The following is a 21,566-nucleotide window of genomic DNA, read 5'->3' as shown; positions in this document are numbered from 1 at the left end:
GACCGGTGGATAAAGTGAAGCTTATTCAAGAAAGACTATTAGTAGCCTAGAGTCAACAGAAGTCAAATGCAGAGAATCGACATCGACACTTAGAGTTTGAAGTTGGGGATTGGGTGTTCTTGAAGAAGTCACTTGTTACACCCTGCACTTTTGAACCTTAAAACGTGTTTCTAGTCTTCTTGAAAGTGTCCATGAGATCCCCGTTGTCCAGATACTATCAAATGACTCTAAGGAGGGGAGGATGCGATACCCTGTAGTAGGGAAGGTTGGAAATAGAGTCGTGGGAATTCAGAATGAGTTGAAGGCCAAGAAATAAGTTGTAGGACTCGATTTACCTACGTAAGATACTAATTTAGAAGTCTTATATACTTGATATACTTAAGAACATACCAAGCTTATGTAGCAAGGATTACACGGGTTCTTAAAATAAGACGAAATTATGAACCCATGAGGAAGAGAAAAAGAAGACACGTGGTAGCCTAGGAAGGCAACATGTGGCAGTACCTCAAGCAAGCAGGTGACCCACCTGCTTGGGGTCAAGTAGGTGACCCACCTGCTTGGGGGAGGTGGACCCCACTACCACATGGCAGCACCCTATTGGCAGTATGCATACATGGCCCAATAAGGGCTAGACACGTGTCACCCTGTGGGGCTGACATGTGTCACCTCTAAATCCACCCTATATATATATATGTTAAGTGACTAAGGAATTCATTCCTTATCTTAAAACTTAGCCAAAAACTGAAAAAGTTTGAGAGCAAAGGAATATAGCTACGGATGGCTCCTTTTCAAGGTAAGTTCTAATTTTTCTCCGTGAATTAATTATCTACGGTATTCATTAACCATATGAAGATGTATATATGTATCTTATGATGTCTACGGAATTAATTCTTCAGCTTGGAACTTAAGAGAAAGTTGAAAGAACAAAGAGAGAAAATATTAAAAACTAGTTAACAAACCCGTTTTTAGAAGGGACAGTTGTTAGTAATATTGGTATAACTTCTTGTGTACAGCTTCGTTTCGAGTGATTCAATATGTTTTAAAAAGGTATTTCATAGGTCTATAACTTTCATTTATCCTTTAAAAAAATCCAGTTTTGCTTTTATCTTCTCGAAAAAGGGTGATGAAGTATAGAGGAGGTACTACCCAGATTTTGGTTTTGGAAATCTTACACGGACTTCTGTTGGTATTTTTGGCATATCTTTTTGTACATAATTTATGTAGGGGTGATTCAAAATTGTATGCAACCCTAAGACACATGTCTATAACTTTCATAGAGGACATAAATCCTGTTTCCCTCAATTACCCATTCAAAACGAAGTGACAATGCAAGATAGTAAGCTATCCAGAATTCATGTTTTGATAGTTTGAGTGAGTTGTTTGGGGTTTGTATTGTGTAATGTTGGTGTAAATTGCTTGTATATATGTTGCAGGTTGTTGTTGTTGGTTGTCTGTAGTTATTAGGGGTGTGATTGGAAATTTGGATAGGGCACGTTATAGGGGAGGTGCTGCCCAATTTTTGTTAATGCCTTAAAAAATTAAAGGACTAGTCGAGGAAATGAACAAGGAAATAGATTCCATGAATACTAAGGTACAACTAAAGGTGCTGGAAAGTCCAGAGTAGTTGATATTCGTATTACTTCCATGTTGAATAGGTTCAAAGGATGATAAGGCAAACATGACAAAGAGTAACTCGTATGAGGTATGTAAAGCTTTCTCTTGACATGTTTTGATATAAGTACGTACATCTATCTTTATTTCCTTTTGGCAAGTCTTAGACTTAAGTGAATTATATGTGGAATGTGGGGATAATTCCATTCCCAGAACTCCAGGTACGCCTCATAATCCCTAACTACAGTTAGGTGTTAACACCCTACAAGAATTGAGCATTGCCTGTTAAGGCCTCTACGTACTAAAGAGTAGTGTATGGGAAACTATCTTTTCTTTCTCTTGATATGTACTTGGTATGAAAATGAGATTATGATACTATAGTTGTTCACCGAGCCCCAAGATGGGCCGGGTATGAGATATGTATATAATGACCACTTGAAGGAAAGTACAGACTATATAGAGTTTACTCTCCTTCTTTTCTGGCATGTCTTAGTTGTAAGTTAAATATGATGTGAGCTCCGGAGTAACTCCATTCTTAACATCTCCTATTTACTTTTGAATATCGAACTCTAATAGTAGTTGAACTATTTCCTTAGGAACTTCTGTATGTTAAAAAGGTACAAAATGTACAGGCTCCATGTCTTAAAGACTTACGAGACTAAGTGTTTTTGATTCCATAAATGATTTGGCCCTATGTTAATACATGTCTAGGGTCCCCGAGATTACTTTTAAGGCAGCCCATAGTGGTATTTAGAGGACACTCGAGATGACTACACCACTACTCGGGTCCTCAGGCAAAAGCTTAACTTTCTTATTCTATTGAGTCTCCAATAATGATTTAAACTGCATATAGTTGCTCATTACTCTACTCGTGTATACTGTAGCACTTCTTTTACTGAGTCCCGAGCCGGGAATAGTAATCATGCATAATTCATTGCATTATCCACCGAACCCCTCACTAGAGGGTCGGGATACGTATGTATATATATATGATGATGTATTGTAATAAGGTGGTGATGGCACTGGGTTGTGATGATCTTAAAGGTGTATCCACCGGACCCCTGATAGGGCTGGTTATATGAAATAATTGCAACATGCATGTTTTTGTAATTCATAGAGTACAGGTACAGGCTTCTAATCTGATAATGTGTTCCCCTGCTCTTCTATTTTAGATATACTTTCAGTTGTGTTATGTTATGTTTTACATACTCAGTACATATGTCGTACTGACCCCCTTTTCTCAGGGGGCTGCATTTCATGCCCGCAGGTACAAATACAGGTTGTGGGAGTTCATCAGCTTAGGATTCTGCTCAGCTCAGCTAGAAGAGGCTCCATTGTATCGGAGCCTAGTTTTTGAACTGGCCGTTGATATATAGTATTGTTTTGTTATTCAGGGGTACGATGGGGGCCCTGTCCCACCATATGTTGTCATTAATATTATTAGAGGTCTGCAGACATGTATATGAGGGTTGTGTATGTCAGTTTGATTTAGCTGGGTCTACATGATGTATGATATATGCTATTATGTTATGGCAGCCTTGTCGGATTGCATGCCCTTTCATGAGGTAATACAAATGAAAGAGGCTACCGATATACAGAATGTTATGACCCATGGGGGTTCTCATGTACGTATCATGTTGTTGTAGTTCGGTTTGACTACACTTGATTTATATGCATTGCATGTTTATAATTCAATATGACCACAGCTCATAGATATGTATACGGGGGGTCCAGGTTGGACCCCAGTCGCGGCCTATGGGGTTGGGTCATGACAGAAGTGGTATTAGAGTAGTTCGTCCTTGGAGTGTCTGCAGACTGTGTCTAGTAGAGTCTTGATTATCGATGTGTTGTGTGCCACATTTATAAATAGGAGGCTACAGGACATTTAAGATGTTACCTTTCTTTTACATCTGAGATCATGCTATAGATCCGAGTCATAGGATAATTTCTTATACTAACCTTGAATCTTAATAGAAGGACGACATCAACCGAAGGAAGTAATTGATGACATGAGACATTACGAAGCACGTAGGTAAGTAAAGTAAAGGCACAAAAGATATCCGTTGGGTAAGGTATGAAGTTATATTAAAATGTAAAGTTGAAACCTGAAAGAAAAGAAGACATGAAGTGCAACTGATATAGCTTGAAGTTGGACATACGAGGTAAGTCTAGTATTTTTATATTACTGTTGACGTTGAAAGCCCTGTGTGGCTGTGAGATAATATGAATATATATATATGTGTTGGCCCTGTGAGGCATTGCTGGTATTTTCTGCGTGCAGGTTGTGGGATAGTAAGAAGTGTAGAGGAAACTTTGCCAAAATTTTCCCAAAATAAGAAAAAGGGTCTCGGAAATTGATATCGAGTACCAATATTATGCTAAATTAAAAATGTAAGAGGTACACTTCATGTCGTCAATAAGGGATACCTTTTATACTTGGGGAAGTTTATTTCGGAGAAACAAAAGTCTGTCTAAGTAATATAGTTCAGACCATGGTATCTCCAGCCGTAATTGTGTTGTAGAAAAAAAGAGAGAAGCTTAGGTTGAAGGGTAAGATCTACAGTAATTGAGCTTCAATCATTTTGAAAGTACCAAGCCCCCAACTCCTAATTGTAAATTAGATAAGTTGTTCATAACTCGAGGATAAACTCAAAAGAAAACCAGGTAGGTCAAGTATTAAGAGAAGTATTGTGATGATTAAGATATTCTAGTTTCTTCCAACAATGGTTGGAAAATGGTTTACGATAACAGTTGATAGTCCTCCACCGACTAATTGGGGAAAGTGCTTCGGACAGAAGCACCTCAAAGAGATGTCAGGAACTGAATGTGAGTATGAACTAAAAAAGGGATATGTAAGTATGAATTAAACGGTGTGATCCAATTATATAGGGATAAAGTAGGACTACTAGTAAGGTGCACTCAGTACACGTTGACTAAGTTAAAAGCCTGCGTTGAGTATGCAGTAAGAGCATGGAGCTTAAGATACAAAGAAATGACGCATGTACACAACGTCGCCCCAAAAATAGTGGAACCCTTAAGGGACGAGGACGGCAAACTTAAGGAATAAATGCCACAACTTCCATTCATCCCAAGAAACAAGGATATAGGTTGGGAAAGCCACTTCTCCAAGAGAACCTTGGACAATGAATGTTGGAATACAAATGTTGCCTAGTTAAAAGAAAATTTAGAACGGCTACAAGTGTATATTAACTTTTATAAGGATAAGTAGAATGTGGCCTTAGGCGAGTTGTTCCAGGGGTCCCATTACTTAAGTGTAGATTAATAGAGGAGATGTCGCACTATGTATGAAAAGGTTCCAATCGCTTTGTGATTTAGCCAAGGTTCCGTATGTGGATAATCAGGTTTTAAAATGTACGGAAAAATGGGGATATAATGTAGTACTAAGTAGACTGGGGAAGGAAACTGGACAAATTTGAGACTTGACCTAGAGAGATAGAGCAAGGTATAAGCAGGTAAAAGTATAAATACCCTCTAAAGGGGGGGAGCAAGTGAGAGGACTGCCAGGGTAAGATGGAGGCAATTGATGGGGCAATATGCTTGAGACGGATATGTAAACTACAATAAGATCCCTTGCTGAACCAAGTTAGAAAGATCTGGAAGCCACTAGTAATTGGATAAAAGTCAGAATAGTATGTAAGACAGCGTTAAGAAGTTTTGACGAGACCCTGAACGATATAACACTAGAAGGTGGGCACGTATAAAAGCAAAAAAATATACCAATAAAAGGATATCGAACAACTCAAGGGACACTACGAAGGATAACGACAGCATGCTAGATCAAAAGCCACATGTTGGCTGTAGAGTTGGTCGCAAATGATATTGCGATAGATAAATAACCAAGAAAAAGAAATAGCAAGACTCCTATGGTAGGAGATAAGACGAGCAAGGAGTAAATAAGGAAATAGAAAGAGATGCGACAAGGTATTTCTTGCACTCTCTTATATTCTCGTAAAGGTAAAGAGTGACACGAGAATGTGTCAATAAGGTTACAAGCGAGGGTAAGGAAAAATTGTGAAATGGTTTAAATAAGACGGACAGGACTAACTGGTTACTATAGGATTAGCAAGCTTATATGTCAAATTCCTTTTAAACTATGCTAGCTAAGGATAGACAAAATTCAAAGTGGCTCTAGAGGTCACTAGATGAATGAACTTTAGAGCTACTCAGTAGCCAACCCTAATGAATGGATGCGTACAAAAAGGGGTGAACACAATAGGAGGAATTAAACCAAAATGACCAAAAAAGGACATGGTCGTAGTGGAACTAAAGATCTACCCCTATACCAAGTGCAAGTTAACAGAGGAAAGGGCAAGGCAACACATAAAGACTGGTGAGACGACGCTAAGATAAATCTTAGGCTAAGTTGAGTGCCCCGCACATTATTGCAAGGATTATCATGAAACGCGACATGAGGACTTCCCAAGGAGGTCACCCATCCTAGTATTTCTCTCGCCCAAGCACACTTAACTTCTAAATTCTAGTGGAATTTAGTGCGATAGTGCAGGTGTGGTCGCGCGAGATGGAAGAATCTGAACTAGCAGCGGAGAAATGACATGAGATTATGTACCTGGAGTACTATAAGTTATGTTGAGGGTATTGTAAAAAGGACTTAAGCAAGACAAGAAGGATTTGCTAATTGCTAACTGACGAGGCACTCGAATGCCACAGTTCTTCAACATAGTACCAGTTAATGAGATGCAAACCATAGAAAGGCTATATAGGCCAGTGGGCGAGGAAATTTCGACACCACTTGGCAGCCAATTCTGAGGGTGAAAAAGCAAAACCCAAAAGGTAAGGGTACCAGTTGATGTAATTACGGAAGATAGGAAGTAATACCCGAGGTCGAAAATTCCATAATATGACCAGGGCTACAAGACTCACTTCACACTCCTTCGACAGATGACTTAGGAGGGAATGTTACCTAGGGATTAACGATATTAGCCTATGCTTCTTCAATCAAAGGCTACCTACTCAGCCGAGAAGGTGTAAAATTATAGGGTAAAAGAGTGGTAGGACCTTATAGAATCCCCATAGCTATTATCCCAGACGAAGGAGCCCAAGTTATAGTTAACTACCGAGAATCAGTTTGTAAAAAAAATTGGGAAGACACATAAGTCTTCGTACACTACTTTACCTTCAAACCTGATGAACAGCCTAAAGCGTACCATTTAAATGCTAAAAGATATGTCATGAGCTGGTGTTGTTAACTTCAAAGGTAGCTGGGATAATTATCCATCACTTATCAAGTTGCCCACCATAATAACTACTACTCCAATATCCCAATGGCCCCGTACAAGACTAGTAGAGCAAGATATGTAAGTCCCCTATTGGATGGGGCGATGTTAGAGAGACTGAGCTAAAAGGCCCCAAAATGATTGAGCAAGCTAAGGATTAGCAGCCCAGAGTCGAAAAAAATGATATACAAATAATTGCCATCGACATATAGAGTTTAAATTAATGATTGGATGTTTATAACAAGGTCACCCAGAAAAGAAAACTTAACCCAAAATAAATTAGATGGTATTTAGTTGCTCGTAGGGTGGGAAAAGTGGCCAGTTTGTTGAGATTACCACCTTATTTGGAATCTATACGCCCAGTCCATCAGATAGGGATGCTTCACAAGAGTACTGATGAGCCACCCGGGGTAGGTTCCATAGATGATGTCCAAGAAATGGAATCCTGCGAGGAATAACCTATCATCATCTTAGATAGGCAAATTGGAAGATTGTAGACTAAAGACGTGCCTTCCATCAAGATACTATGGCAAAACCAAAACCAGAAAAGGGGATGACTTGAGAAATTGAAAAGGACATAAAACACAAGTATTCGTACCCATTCCTGATGTCTACAGGTAACCCCAACTCCTAAAACTCATATATTAAGTACTTGGATGGAAATATGTGTTATGGATATAGAAAACAATCTCCCTACAATCGGTATAAGGTTTTGAGGGAAGTTTTATTTAACATTTGGGGACGAATGTTCTAAAGAGGGGAAGGATATTACACCCACCCCACACTCTGGAGCTCGGAATGTATCTTAAGCTTCTTAGCGGTTACAATATGAGCCGGATAATCTAAAACGCCATTAAACAACTCCAAGGAAGGGAGAATGTGATACCCCATAGTAGGGAAGGTTGGAAATAGGGTTGTGAGGAGTCGAAAGAAGTTGGAGGCCAAGTAAGGAGTCGTAGGACTCAACTTACCTACGTAAGCTACTAACTTAGAAGTCCTACAAACTTAAGATACTTGAGTACACGTCGAGCTTAAGTAGTAAGGAGTACATACGCTCTTAAAGTAAGACGGGATTACGAGCTCACGAAAGAGAAATAAGGAAACGATGCGCCTACTCGAAGCAAGTAGGTGATGCACCTACTTGGACCAGCAGGTGATGCACCTACTTAGGGTCAAGTAGGTGATGCAGCAGCTTGGGGTGGACCCTACTGCCACTTGGCAGCATGTGATTGGCCACATGATTGAGGTGGCACCCTAGGAGGCTACCACGTGTCACCCTAGGGGGCTGCCACGTGGCACCTTCTAAAGAGGTGTATATATATGTGTTAAGTGACTCTTAGTCACATTTCTCATCCAAATCTTAAGCCAAAAGAAAGGAAAAAAATGTGAAGAACAAAAGGAGAGAAAACGTTGGAAGAAAAAGAAAGGCAGCCATGGTTTTGAGAAATTAAAGGAAAGTTCTTCAATTTTTCCTTCCTGAATTAATTATCTATGGTGTTCCTCAACCACATGGAGATGTATATATGTATATTACTATGTCTATGGAATTATTTATTTAGCTTTATGCCTAGAAAAGTAAGAAAGAAGAAGAGAAAAACGTTGGAGGGCAAGAGGAGGAGCTACGGGTTTGGGGGCTGCCAAGGTAAGCCTCCAAGTTTCATTCCGTGAATTAATTATTTAAGGTGTCCCATGGTTATATAATAGTGTTTTATAACCAAAAATTCCAATTTGGGGCAGAGGAGAAGGGACATAAACAGCCCGCTCAATTTCAGCACATTTGGAGAAGTTCCGAGTTGCAATTTGGTAGTTTTGGCCAATTTCGGGTAAGGTAAGGTTTATCCTTTTAATTTTTAATTTATGGTATATTTATGGAGTGTAGTATACGCCGTGTGTGTGGATGGGAACGTAAAAATGGTATAGGAATGCTTGGCGTTGGAGACAATCCAAATTGTAGTCGCTAGAGTTAAATTGTCGTCAAAATAAAGTATTGTGCTTGTGGTGAGCTGCTGCAGGTGTGTGGGGGTGTGTTGCAGGGCCTAAATGTATTCTAAAAGGGGTGTGGGTGCTTCTGGTTTCATCCACATGACCTCTCATTTTGTATAATTAAAGGTGTTAAAAAATAAAGGCTAGACACCCTATTTTGATATCGGAATTTTGAGCGAGTCGTTTGGAGTTTATGTTGTATATTGTTGGTATGAATGGCTTAAACATATGCTGTAGGTTGTTGTTGTTGGTTGGATGTAGTGATTAGGGATGTAATTGGAAATTTTGATAGGGCATGTTATAAGGGAGGTGCTGCCCAATTTTCATTAATGCCTTAACTAATTAAAGAACTAGTCGAGGAGACGAACAAGGAAATAGATTCCATGAATACTAAGGTGCAACCTAAGATGCTGGAAAGATAAGAGTGGTTGAAATTCGTATTAATTTCATGTTGAATAGGTTCAAAGGACGACGAGGCAAATAGGATAAAGAGTAACTCATAACAGGTATGTGAAGCCCTCTCTTGGCATATTTTTGACATAGGTATGTAAAGCCTATCTTTTCTCTTCTTTTTTGGCATGTCTTAGATGTAGGCTATGGATGATGAAAGCTTCGGGGCAACTTCACTCTTAGATTCTGAATATGACTTCAGGACTCTTGATCACTTCTGGATGTTAAGACTTTTAAAGTAGTTAAACTCCTACTCCTCGAGTCTTCTATATGAATGTATAATAATTGATTTGACTAAGCTCTTTTTTGTAAAAAAAGAAAGGCTCTGAGATAACCAACGCTCGGACTGCTATAAGATATTTTATACTGGTATAGGTCTAATATTTCCAAAACTCCCTTTTACATAGTCCTTAGTGACATTTAGAGGGTATACGTCAAATACTTTCTGCCCTGATCTCCATGGATGATTCACCTGATGACTTTATTGAGTCTCCGATAATGATTTAAACTGTGTTTTGTTTCTTACTACTCTACTCGTGTATATTGTAACACTTCTTTCATCACGCCCGGGCCGAGAATAGTAATCGTGCACAATTCCACTACATTGTTTATCGTGCCCTCACTAGGGGGCCGGGTACGTATGTATATATATGATGATGTATTGTAATAAGGAGGTAATGGTTCTATAGATATGATTCACTGGATCCCTGATAGGGCTGGCTATATTGAAAATTTGAGCATGCATGAATTTACTTTCCCAGGTATAGGGTTCTGATTTGATATTTTACCCCCTGCACCTCTATTTTAGATATACTTTCAGTTGTGTTATGTTATGTTTTACATACTCAGTACATATGTCGTACTGAACCCTTTTTCTTGGGGGGATGCATTTCATACCCGTAGGTACAGATACAGGTTGTGGGAGTCCGTTAGCTTAGGATTCTTTTCAGCTCTGCTAGAAGAGGCTCTATTGTATCGGAGCCTAGTTTTTGCACTGGCCATTGATATATAGTATTGTTTTTTTATTCAGGGGTATGGCGGGGGCCCTGTCCTGCCATATGTTGTCATTAATATTATTAGAGGTCTGCAGACATGTATATATGGGTTGTGTATGTCAGTTTGATTCAGCTGGGTCTACATGATGTATGATATATGCTATTACGTGAAAATAACGTTTAGCCATTCACCGTACTTGCATCTATAAATAAATACATACATACTATCATCACTGTCATCATGAGCACCTGTGCACTATTAGCATTGTGGGATGTACAACCCAATCCATGTATATAGAAGATACCCACCGAGGAACGACGACCTGACCCATATCTCATATATTAGTGCCAAGGAACGACGACCCAATCCGTATACATACATATCAAATAATAGTACTGAGGAACGATGACCCGATCCACATATCATATGATTGTATACACATATATTATAGACGGCCCGGGACTCGGTGCAAGATGTATTACAGTATGCGTGAGCAAGGCAGCACATAATCATATATAACTAAATTACCATCCGGGGCCAAACCGAGTAATCAAGCGAACCATCACTTGAAGATCAGGGTAGTAGTCATTTTAAGTACCCTCTAACAGTCAGTAAAAATCATATCGAGTGAAGTCTCAGGCATCAGAAGCATGTGTCAAGGCAATTCCATATAGTTTATGTAATTAGAGACTTTTACTCTTATAGGGCCTTTAACATTCACGAGTAGTACGAGTCATGAGTTATATACAGAACTTAGGAATGGGATGACTTCCAAGCTCATATCATACATAACTTAACTTGAATACATGCCAAAAGAAAGGAAGAGATAAGCTTTACATACCTTTTATCGAGTAATCGTAACCACTCTTGCCTCGTCACCTCCTGAACCTATTTAACATGAAGGTAATACTAAAATTAATAACCTTCAACCTTCCATCTTCTCAAACTATAACCAAGTATCCATAGGAATCATTTCCTTAGGCCTTTCTCAAGTAGTTTATTACTTGGTTAAGAAGTTAACGGAAATCGGGCAACATTTCTCCTATAACTTGCCCTATCCAAACTTCCAACTATATACTCAATAACTACTGAAAAACAACAACAACATTCATCTGCTCATATATAAGTAAGCCACTTCAACATTACGCAACACAAACTCCAAATGACTCGCTTAAAACTACGATACCAAAATAAGGTTTTCAATCGTTAATTCATAAAATCTTTAACCATGCAGAATGGAGGGTTAGGTGGCTGAAACCAGCAGACACCACTCCTATTTTGACTCACATTCCATCCCTAAAACACTCCATAAAACCATCTCCAAAGACAATGCCACAATCACAACAAAACTATACAACCTTAACAACTTTAATTCGGCTAGAACGACTTCAATTTAGTTTGTTTCTAACGCCAAACATACTTATATATTTTTACTACTTTCAACTTCATTTAACACCTGAATTACTCCCCATATCAAAATGATTAACTCCACCTTGAAAGGGAAGAACTTACCTTGTTCAAAACTTGCAAAAACTAGCCTTGGAAGTTCCTTAACCGCGCTGAAAAGTAGTGGACTGCTCGTCACCCTTCCTTGCTGCCCCAAACCGAAATTTTTCATTATTAAACACCATTATATCACCATAGGATAACTTAAATAATTAATTCATGGAACGAAATTGGGACTTACCTTTCTTGGCCCCCAAACCCGTAGCTCCTCTTTGCTTGTTCTCTCAAGCTTTCTCTCAATTCTCTCTTATTTTTTCTTAGTGTAAAAGTTATATTAAGATGACTTAGTCATCAAAATAAACATATATATCCTTTATTAAGAGGTGACACATGTCATCCCCTAAGGGTGACACATGTCCACCTCCTATTGGACCAACCAATCTATGCCACCACTCCAAGGCTACCACGTGGCAGCGTGGGACCCACCTCAAATAGGTGTGTCACCTACTTGGTCCAAGTAGATGCATCACCTACTTAGTCCAAGTAGGTGAATCACCTACTTTCTTCCAAGTAAGTGCTATGACTCCTTTCGTCTCTTCCATGGGTTCGTAATCTCATCTCACTTTAAGAGGTTATGTATTCCTAACTATTTAAGCTCGACGTGTACTCAAGTAACTTAAGTACGTAGGACATCCAAGTTGATAACTTATGCAAGTAGATTGCGTACCACAACTCATTATTTGGCCCCCAACTCCTTCCAAGTCCCTCTAGACCTATTTTTAATCTTCTCTCTTATGGGGAATCACATTCTCCCTTCCTTGGAGTTATTTGGTAAGGTTGTAGATAATCTGGGTCACAGGGCATCTCCCTTCCTTCCTTGAAGATTTACTATTATGATTTCCACTTGTGTATTTATCATCATTACTTATGAAAGGCTAAAAAAATGCTAAGAGGCTTATTTGAGGTACTTTCGGGTTCCTCATTCGCCATGTCACATCTAGGACCTAGGCTTGGGCTTGGGTCGTGATAATGGCCCTATCCTTTGGCCCTAGCTGTGGAGATAGAGGCCAAGGCATTGGAGCTTCAGGATCTGTAGCTGCTGCTGTTCTAGGCTCCTCTGGAGGTGACGGAGTAGTAGAGCTCATCGATTGCAGTGCAATCCCTGGCATATACTAGGCACTAGCCCTAGTAACTCTCGGGGTCTGATTAGTTTCTCTCGCTGTTGAATTTCCCTTTTAGGAAGTAGTCACCTTCCTTGGAGGCATTGCTGTAAACATGATGGATTGTTAGGGAGAAATTATCTTAATATTGCAGCTCTATCGCACAATGTAAGATAAGAAGGAAAGACAACATCCTAAATACCCTGTAGCCTCTTGTTTATGGGTGTGGTGCACAACTCACCAATAAATAAGAATCTACTAGACACAGTCTATAGACACTCCAAAGATGAACTGCTCTGATACCACTTTTGTCATGACCCAACCCCGTGGCTCGTGACCGGGAGCCCAAGCTGAACACTCGCATATACACTTGTAAACTATAAGTAAGCCTGTCGTATGATCACATATTAGCCAACCAGTCTCCTAACAGGCTATGACTTATTATTCAGGCAACATAACACATAAGCCTATGAGGGTATCATAGCATGTAGGGTTGTCCTATTATATACATACATGTGAGCCGATAAGGCTGCCAGGATAGAGGGAACATCCCAAACATACCTCATACAAACACGATTAAGCATACATATATACACAATCCACTCCCATGTCTACAGACCTCTAGGAGTAGTGACGATAACATATGGCAGGACAAGGCCCCACCATACCTTTGAATAAACGAAAGTAAATATATACACCAAGGGTCAGTACTAAAAACTAGGCTCTGATATAATAGAGCTTCTTCCAAATTGGCTGAGCGGAATCCTAAGCTGGCGGACTCCCAAAACCTGTGTCTGCACCTGCGGGCATGAAACACAGACCCCCGAAAAGAAGGGGTCAGTACGACATATGCACTAAGTATGTAAGCATATAACATTATAAAGAAGTTATAGTTAAACAGGGATGCAAGGGGAAAGTATAACGTTTAGCCATTCACCGTACCTGCATCTATAAATAAAGACATACATACTATCATCATGAGCACTTGTGTACTATTAGCACTGTGGGATGTACAACTCGATCCATGTATATAGCAAATACCCGCTGAGGAACGAAGGCTCAATCCATATATCATATGATAATGCCGAGGAATGATGGGCCAACCCGTATCTCATATATTAGTACCGAGGAACGACGTCTCGATCTGTATACATACATATCAAATAATACTACTGAGGAACGACGACCCGATCCACATATCATATGATCGTATACACATATATTATAGCCGGTCTGGGACTCAGTGCAAGATGTATTACAGTATGCGTGAGCAAGGTAGTGTGTAATCATAAGTAACTAAATTACCATCCGGGGCCCAACCGAGTAATCAAGAGAACCATCACTTGAAGATCAGGGTAGTAGTCATTTTAAGTACCCTCTAACGGTCAGTAAAAATCATATCAAGTGAAGTCTCAGGCATCAGAAGCATGTGTCAAGGCGATGCCATATAGTTTATTTAATTAGAGACTTTTACTCTTATAGACTTTAACATTCACGAGTAGTACGATTCATGAGTTATATACAGAACTTAAGAATGGGATGACCTCCAAGCTCATATCATACATAACTTACCTTGAAGATATGCCAAAAGAAAGGAAGAGATAAGCTTTACATACCTTTTATCGAGTAATCGTAACCACTCTTGCCTCATCGCCTCCTGAACCTATTTAACACGAAGGTAATACTAACATTAATAACCTTCAACCTCCCATCTTCTCAAACTATAACCAAGTATCCATAGGAATCATTTCCTTAGGCCTTTCTCAAGTAGTTTATTACTTGGTTAAGAAGTTAACGGAAATCGGGCAACATTTCTCCTATAACTTGACCTATCCAAACTTCCAACTACATACTCAATAACTAAAGCCAACCAACAAAAACATTCAGCAGCTCATATATAAGTAAACCACTTCAACATTATGCAACACAAACTCCAAATGACTCGCTTAAAACTACGATATTGAAATAAGGTTTTCAATCGTTAATTCGTAAAATCTTTAACCACGCGGAACAGAGGGTTAGGTGGATGCAACCAGCAGAACCGACTCCTCTTTTGACCCAAGTTACATCCCTGCAACACTCCATAAGACCATCTCCAAAGACAACGCTACAATCACAACAACACTATACAATCTTAACAACCTTAATTCGGCTAGAACGACTTCAATTTAGTTTGTTTCTAACGCCAAGTATACTTATAAATTTTTCCTAATTTCAACTTCATTTAACACCTGTAGTACACCCCATATCAACATGATTAACTCCACCTAGAAAGGGAAGAACTTACCTTGTTCAAAACTTGCAAAAACTAGCCTTGGAAGTTCCTTAACTGCGCTGAAAAGTAGTGGACTGCTCGTCACCCTTCCTTGCTGCCCCAAACCGAAATTTTTCATTATTAAACACCATTATATCACCATAGGATAACTTAAATAATTAATTCATGGAACGAAATCGGGACTTACCTTTCTTGGCCCCCAAACCCGTAGCTCCTCTTTGCTTGTTCTCTCAATTCTCTCTTATTTTTTCTAAGTGTAAAAGTGATATTAAGATGACTTAGTCATCAAAAGAAACATATATATCCTTTATTAAGAGGTGACACTTGTCATTCCCTAAGGGTGACACGTGTCCACCTCACATTAGGCTAACCAATTCATGCCACCACTCCAAGGCTGCCATGTGGCAGCGTGGGACCCACCTCAAGTAGGTGTGTCACCTACTTGGTCCATGTAGGTGCATCACCTACTTAGTCCAAGTAGATGCATCACCTGCTTGCTTCCAAGTAGGTTCTACGCCTCCTTTCGCCTCTTCCGTGAGTTCGTAATCTCATCTCACTTTAAGAGCTTATGTATTCCTTAGTATTTAAGATTGACGTGTATTCAAGTAACTTAAGTACGTAGGACATCTAAGTTGATAACTTACGCAAGTAGATTACATACCATGACCCATTATTTGCCCCCCCAACTCCTTTCAAGTCCCTTTAGACCTATTTCTAATCTTCCCTCTTATGGGGCATCACATTCTCCCTTCCTTGGAGTTATTTGGTAAGGTTGTAGATAATCTGGGTCACAGGGCATCTTTTAAGAAGTTTAAGAAGTGTTTCACAGTACAAAAGTATGGGGAATATCATCTTTAATTTGATAGGTTATGTGCCATGTAACTAGTAATATTCTACGAGATATGGTCGTGTGAAATTGACTTGAATACAATTTTATATCAAAGCTCAATCGATAAGGAAACTTTCAACTTAACTTTATGTTAAAGGATTCTTATAACCTTAAGTCATCTCCAAATCTCTTCCCATAATAAAGAATTGACCTTAAAATCTATGCATAATGAAGATCACCCTGTATTTTATACACATGAAGAATAGTACGGGTCTTTGCTTAGAGATTTTTGAGGTGTTATAATATATCTTCCTTGGAATCAATCGTCCTTGAATGATGGTCAAGTTGGACTAAAATATAAATGAGCAACTTTTACTATCGTATTCAGCGAGTTCTAATAACAAGTACTTAATGCATCATGCATTCATCCATATGTTTTCAATACCTCATTCAAGCCTAGTATTATAATCACTCCATGGATTTCCAGATAACCAATTCTTCTAGGAATTTACCACCTTCTTAACATCTCTACCAAATCAAATTCCATGAATTACTAAAAATACACACACTAAATATTCTGAAATAGCTACTACATATAATTAAGCCTTATTTTTTTCTTCCTCCACACTTATAACCTTATATATATATATATATATGGAATAAGCATATTATTATCTTCACCATAAAAGTCGTCTACCTCCTCATATAAACTAATATTAAGGTATTATCAACATCTCTATCAAAATGGAAAGAGAATCACTAATAGGTCTTAAAGTGAAAATATCATAAGCAAGAATAACACAAGAAATTTAATTTAAGAATATGCATGATGTAGGTTGATTTCACTAGTCATTAGTCACGAATGGATGTGTCACGACCCAAGCCTAGGTCCTAGACGTGACACGGTGAATGAGGAACTCGGAGGTACCTTACCTAAGCCTCTTAGCATTCATTTAGCCTTTCATCTGTAATGACAATAAATATCAAGCGGAAGAAAATGGGAAGATGGGAATAAGGGAGAACATCACAAAATAAGAGTCATCATCAATCTTAGATCATCATACATTTGTGTCAAAACATACCTCTACTAATAGAGTTGGTGGGGGTTAAGACATGTCCCTAACTCACGCTCAAATAAACTAACAATGAAGTACCAAAATAGGTATCTTAATGCCTCAACATAACAAATTCTAGAGTGGGGAGGAATATTGTCCCTGAAACAGTGGGAACTTACCAAAAGTGGCCTTAAAACGATCCAAACTAACCACGTGGAGGAGGAGGAACACCAGTCCCTACATGGTGATATCATCTAGGCAAAAGAGTATGCGGTAGTACATTTGAATGTACTAAGTATGTGAGATATGCATGAACAAGTAAAAGAACATAATTAATATGCCATAAAGTGAATGACCAATCATAATGAGCATGAGTATAGCTTAAAAGCAATATTTAAACACAAGAAATTCTTGGTCAATGCATATCATAAAATTTCAAAGTAATAATTCATATCATATAACTTGTGAGATAGGACCTTTAACCATATAAGAGATCATGGACATATGAAAGATGTTAGTAGTCATAGTAAGAAATACCTTACACATCGAGAGAAGAACCTTATAACTTAGTGAGAGCGACCATTAACTGGCATAAACCATGTGAGCCATAACATGGAGTCCCAATGTTTACCCATTCATCGGAGAAAAGGGAGAGACTACTTGCCAAGATAGACGTCTATATGACTAAGTGGATCCACTAAGCTACATGAATGATCGAGCCTCAACTACGGGTGATCCTCTAAAGAATCAAGCCTCTTCTACGGGTGATCCTTTATCCTATGGTGGCATGTAGTTATGGGATAATGTGATCTTTCTATAGGTCTCTTGCCTATGATACGGGAGAGAATGCCTATCCCAAGGTCCACTCGGTGCTAGGTAAACTCTCAACGGAATAGACTAACCATAAGTATAAACTCGATCATCATGTGTGAGGGGCCATATCTACTACCCATCCACTCTTAAGAACAAAATCATAGAATAGCTCCTTAACTTTGTCTCATGTGATGTGAGTGTAGACCTTTCATCATCACATATCTTTATTCATAAAATATCTTTAGGGACTTTAATCACCCTATCATTAAGTTGCTTGAACATTATAGAATCATCATTCACAAAACATTTTTACAAAAACACCTTTAAACTTATTTGTAGACATTAGCAAACATTCATTTGGAGTCAAACTTCATTTCAACTTTGCTTTATCATAAAAAACTAGGTGGGTTCATTTCATGAAGACCTTCAAATACATTTAAAGAATGCTTATGTGAATGAGAGCGATATAAATACATCAAATCAAATATCATAAAAACAATCCACCATATGCACTTTAAAACTACCTTTCAAACCTTCATATAAGAATCTTGATAAACGATCTATTTCATATAAATAAGAATCAACATAAGTCAATATAGGTAAATAAACTTCAAATATTCAAGAATCTATACATTTAAAATTGTAGTATGAAAACCCATAAAATTCATCACTTGAAATTGAGAGTATATATCAATATGAGTAGATAAACTTCAAATATACCATAATCTATGCATTTGGAACCATCATGTAAAAGGCCTATAGGATTTCATCATTTAAAATTGAAATACTAAGTTGAGGAAACATTTGAACTCCATGAGTGAAAGAACCCATAGATGAAAACCCACATACCTTAGAGTAGAACTTGAAGACATCGTGATGTTAGGTCCTAAATGGGAAGCTTGTATCCTTTGAGTTCGAGAGCAAATTTGTTGGAGATGATTTGAGAGAGAAGAGGATGAAGTTTAGGGTTTTGAGGAGGCAAAAGACTACAAAAATGACCCCAAAACATATCCAAGTTCGTCTATATATATTCAGTGAATTGTCCAAGTTGCCCTTACTTGAAACTGGAAATTTTCGCTAAGTTTTGAACTAACTAGGAGAATTCCGCGATGCGGAGGTGTCCCCCTTTCAGTTCATTCTTTCCCGAAATTAAAATTTGATCCAAGATTGACCAAGTCCACGATGCGAACTTGGCGCGCACCCTTCTTGTTAAAAGGATATAACCTTTTACTCCGAACTCAAAATAATGCAATCTTAGTGGCATTGGAAAGAAAATGCAAGCACCTTTAATTTGATAGGTCATAGTATATCTAATTCATTATATGCTAAGAGATATGTTCATTTGAAGTTGACCATTATACAGACTCATACGAAAATATAGCCAATAGATACTCTTTGGACTTGGCTTGGTGTTAGAGATACCGTATGACCCTAAACCAAATCTAATACACTTTAAATACTTAGTAATTAATCCTAAATCATATATACAATTAGAAGTTGATGAGTTCGAGCCTATACGCCTTTGAAGAATAGTTCAAGTCTTGGCATAGAAATTTTCGAGATGTTACAATATCTCTCTCTTGGGAACATTCATCCTCGAATGAGAATCACTAGAATAAAAAGGAAATGGCACGAGGACTAGCAACCCAACATGAAAAAAATGATACTTGCAATGCATAAAATATGAGATGTTTAAACTTAGCATAAAACATGACTTTAAAATTTAACTTCATGAACGTGCATACATATGAAAACATGAGATTAACTAGAACTTGGGAATTCATTAGGGCAGACATGAGAAACTTAATACTTCGACTAGTATGGAAAATCAAACACTCGGGTTATCAAATCAATAATGGGACAATGAATACAAAACTAATCCTTACCAACTATTATCATAATCAAAGGAAACTCGTAGCATATGGGATAAAGCAGCCCGAGCCATCTTCCTTCCTCTTCTAGTAGCCACCAGGAAATCCCTCATCTTATACCCCGTATCACCATACTTATAGCAACTCTCCTTACCAGCCATGCATTCTCCTTGGTGAGTCCTACCACACCTTTCACAATGGGGAAAAAGACTTTTTCCTTTTTAGGCTTAGATGCCGGGGCATTAACAAAAGATTGATCACTATCGGTTTGTGCCCTCTTGGAGTCACTAGATTTCTCCCTTAACTTCTCATCTTCTATTTGTTTATCATATGTAATGAGTCAGGAGATATCCATCTCCCTTACTAACATCGCCATTTTACACTCTTTGGACACCAAGTCCAAAACTCCCAAAATAAACTTGCTCATCCGAACCCTAGGGTCGGCAACTATAAATGGGGAATACTTGGACAATTGGGTGAACTTGAGGGTATACTCCGTCACACTTATATTCCTTTTCTTGAGATTGATGAACTCTTGTATCTTGGCCTCCTTTAACTCTAATGGGAAAAAGCAATCAAGGAAAGAAACTTTAAAGACTTCCCAACAAATAGGACCCCCACTCTCCCTCCCTGATTTCCATTGAGTATACCAAACTTGAGAAACACCCTTGAGTTGGTAGGCCGCCAACTCCACTTTCTCTTCCAAAGTGACCCCCATAATACTTACTATCTTATAGACTTCATCGCTGAAATCTTGGGGATCCTCATAAACTTTTGAACCATGGAATTTACGAGGGTTCATTCTTGGAAATTCTCTTACCCTCAAAGCCGAAGTGGGTGCTTTAGGAGGAGAAATAACCCTTTGGTTGGCCACAACTTGGGCTAGCATGGTAAAGGCGGTCCGAAACTCAACATGGGTAACTTGATCAACGTAAGGATCCTTAACTTGAAGGACTTGTCTTCTTGAAGGCATTTTTTGAAAATCACAAAGACCAATCATTAAGAAAAGAACCTTAGGTCACAAATCTATCACACGACATCGATCATGAAAGAAGTGAAACCTTTCCTAAGATGTTTCATAACCTCTTATTCACGGATGTGGCGTGCTTCACACCAATGAATAAGATTCTACTTAATGTGGTATGTTTTTATTCGAGGACCATTTCAAAACCTCAGCTCTGATACCAAGTTTGTCATGACCTAAGCTTAGGGCCTAGACGTGATACGGCGAATGAGGAACCTAGAGGTACCTCACCCAAGCCTCTTAGCATTCATTTAACCTTTCATCAGTAATGACAATAAATATCAAATAGAAGAGAAGGGGAAGATGGGACTAAGGGAGAACATCACAAAATAAGAGGCATCATCAACCTTAAATTATCATACATTTATATCCAACTATACCTCTACTAATAGACTTAGCAGAGGCGAAGACATGTTCCTAGCACCCTCAAATAAACTAATAATAAAGTACCAAAATAGGTATCTTAATACCTCAACATAGCACATGATAGAAAGGAGAGGAGTATTATCCCCAAAACAATGGGAAGTCACCAAAAGTGGCCTTCAAATGATCCAAAATAACCACGTGGAGGAGGAGGAACACTGGTCCCTACACGATGATATCATGTAGGCAAAAAAATATGTGTTAGTATGTTTGAATGTACTAAGTATGTGAGATATGCATGAAAAAGTAAAAAAACATAATCAATATGCCATAAGGTGCATGATCAATCAGAACGAGCATGAGTATAGCTTAAAAGCAATCTCTAAACATAAGAAATTCTTGGTCAATGCATATCATAAAACTTCAAAGTAACAC

General features: G+C 38.5%; 1 pseudogene; it reads right to left on the bottom strand.

The window, feature by feature from the left end:
• Positions 1 to 6,030: 6,030 nt before the first annotated feature.
• On the bottom strand, positions 6,031 to 6,150 carry LOC129897970 (5S ribosomal RNA; annotated as a pseudogene).
• Positions 6,151 to 21,566: the final 15,416 nt, after the last annotated feature.

The sequence above is a fragment of the Solanum dulcamara genome, chromosome 7, assembly GCF_947179165.1.
Source record: "Solanum dulcamara chromosome 7, daSolDulc1.2, whole genome shotgun sequence".
In the NCBI taxonomy this organism is placed as follows: domain Eukaryota; kingdom Viridiplantae; phylum Streptophyta; class Magnoliopsida; order Solanales; family Solanaceae; genus Solanum; species Solanum dulcamara.
Note: the sequence above shows the minus strand (reverse complement) of the source record. Positions and strands in the feature narration are given on the sequence as shown.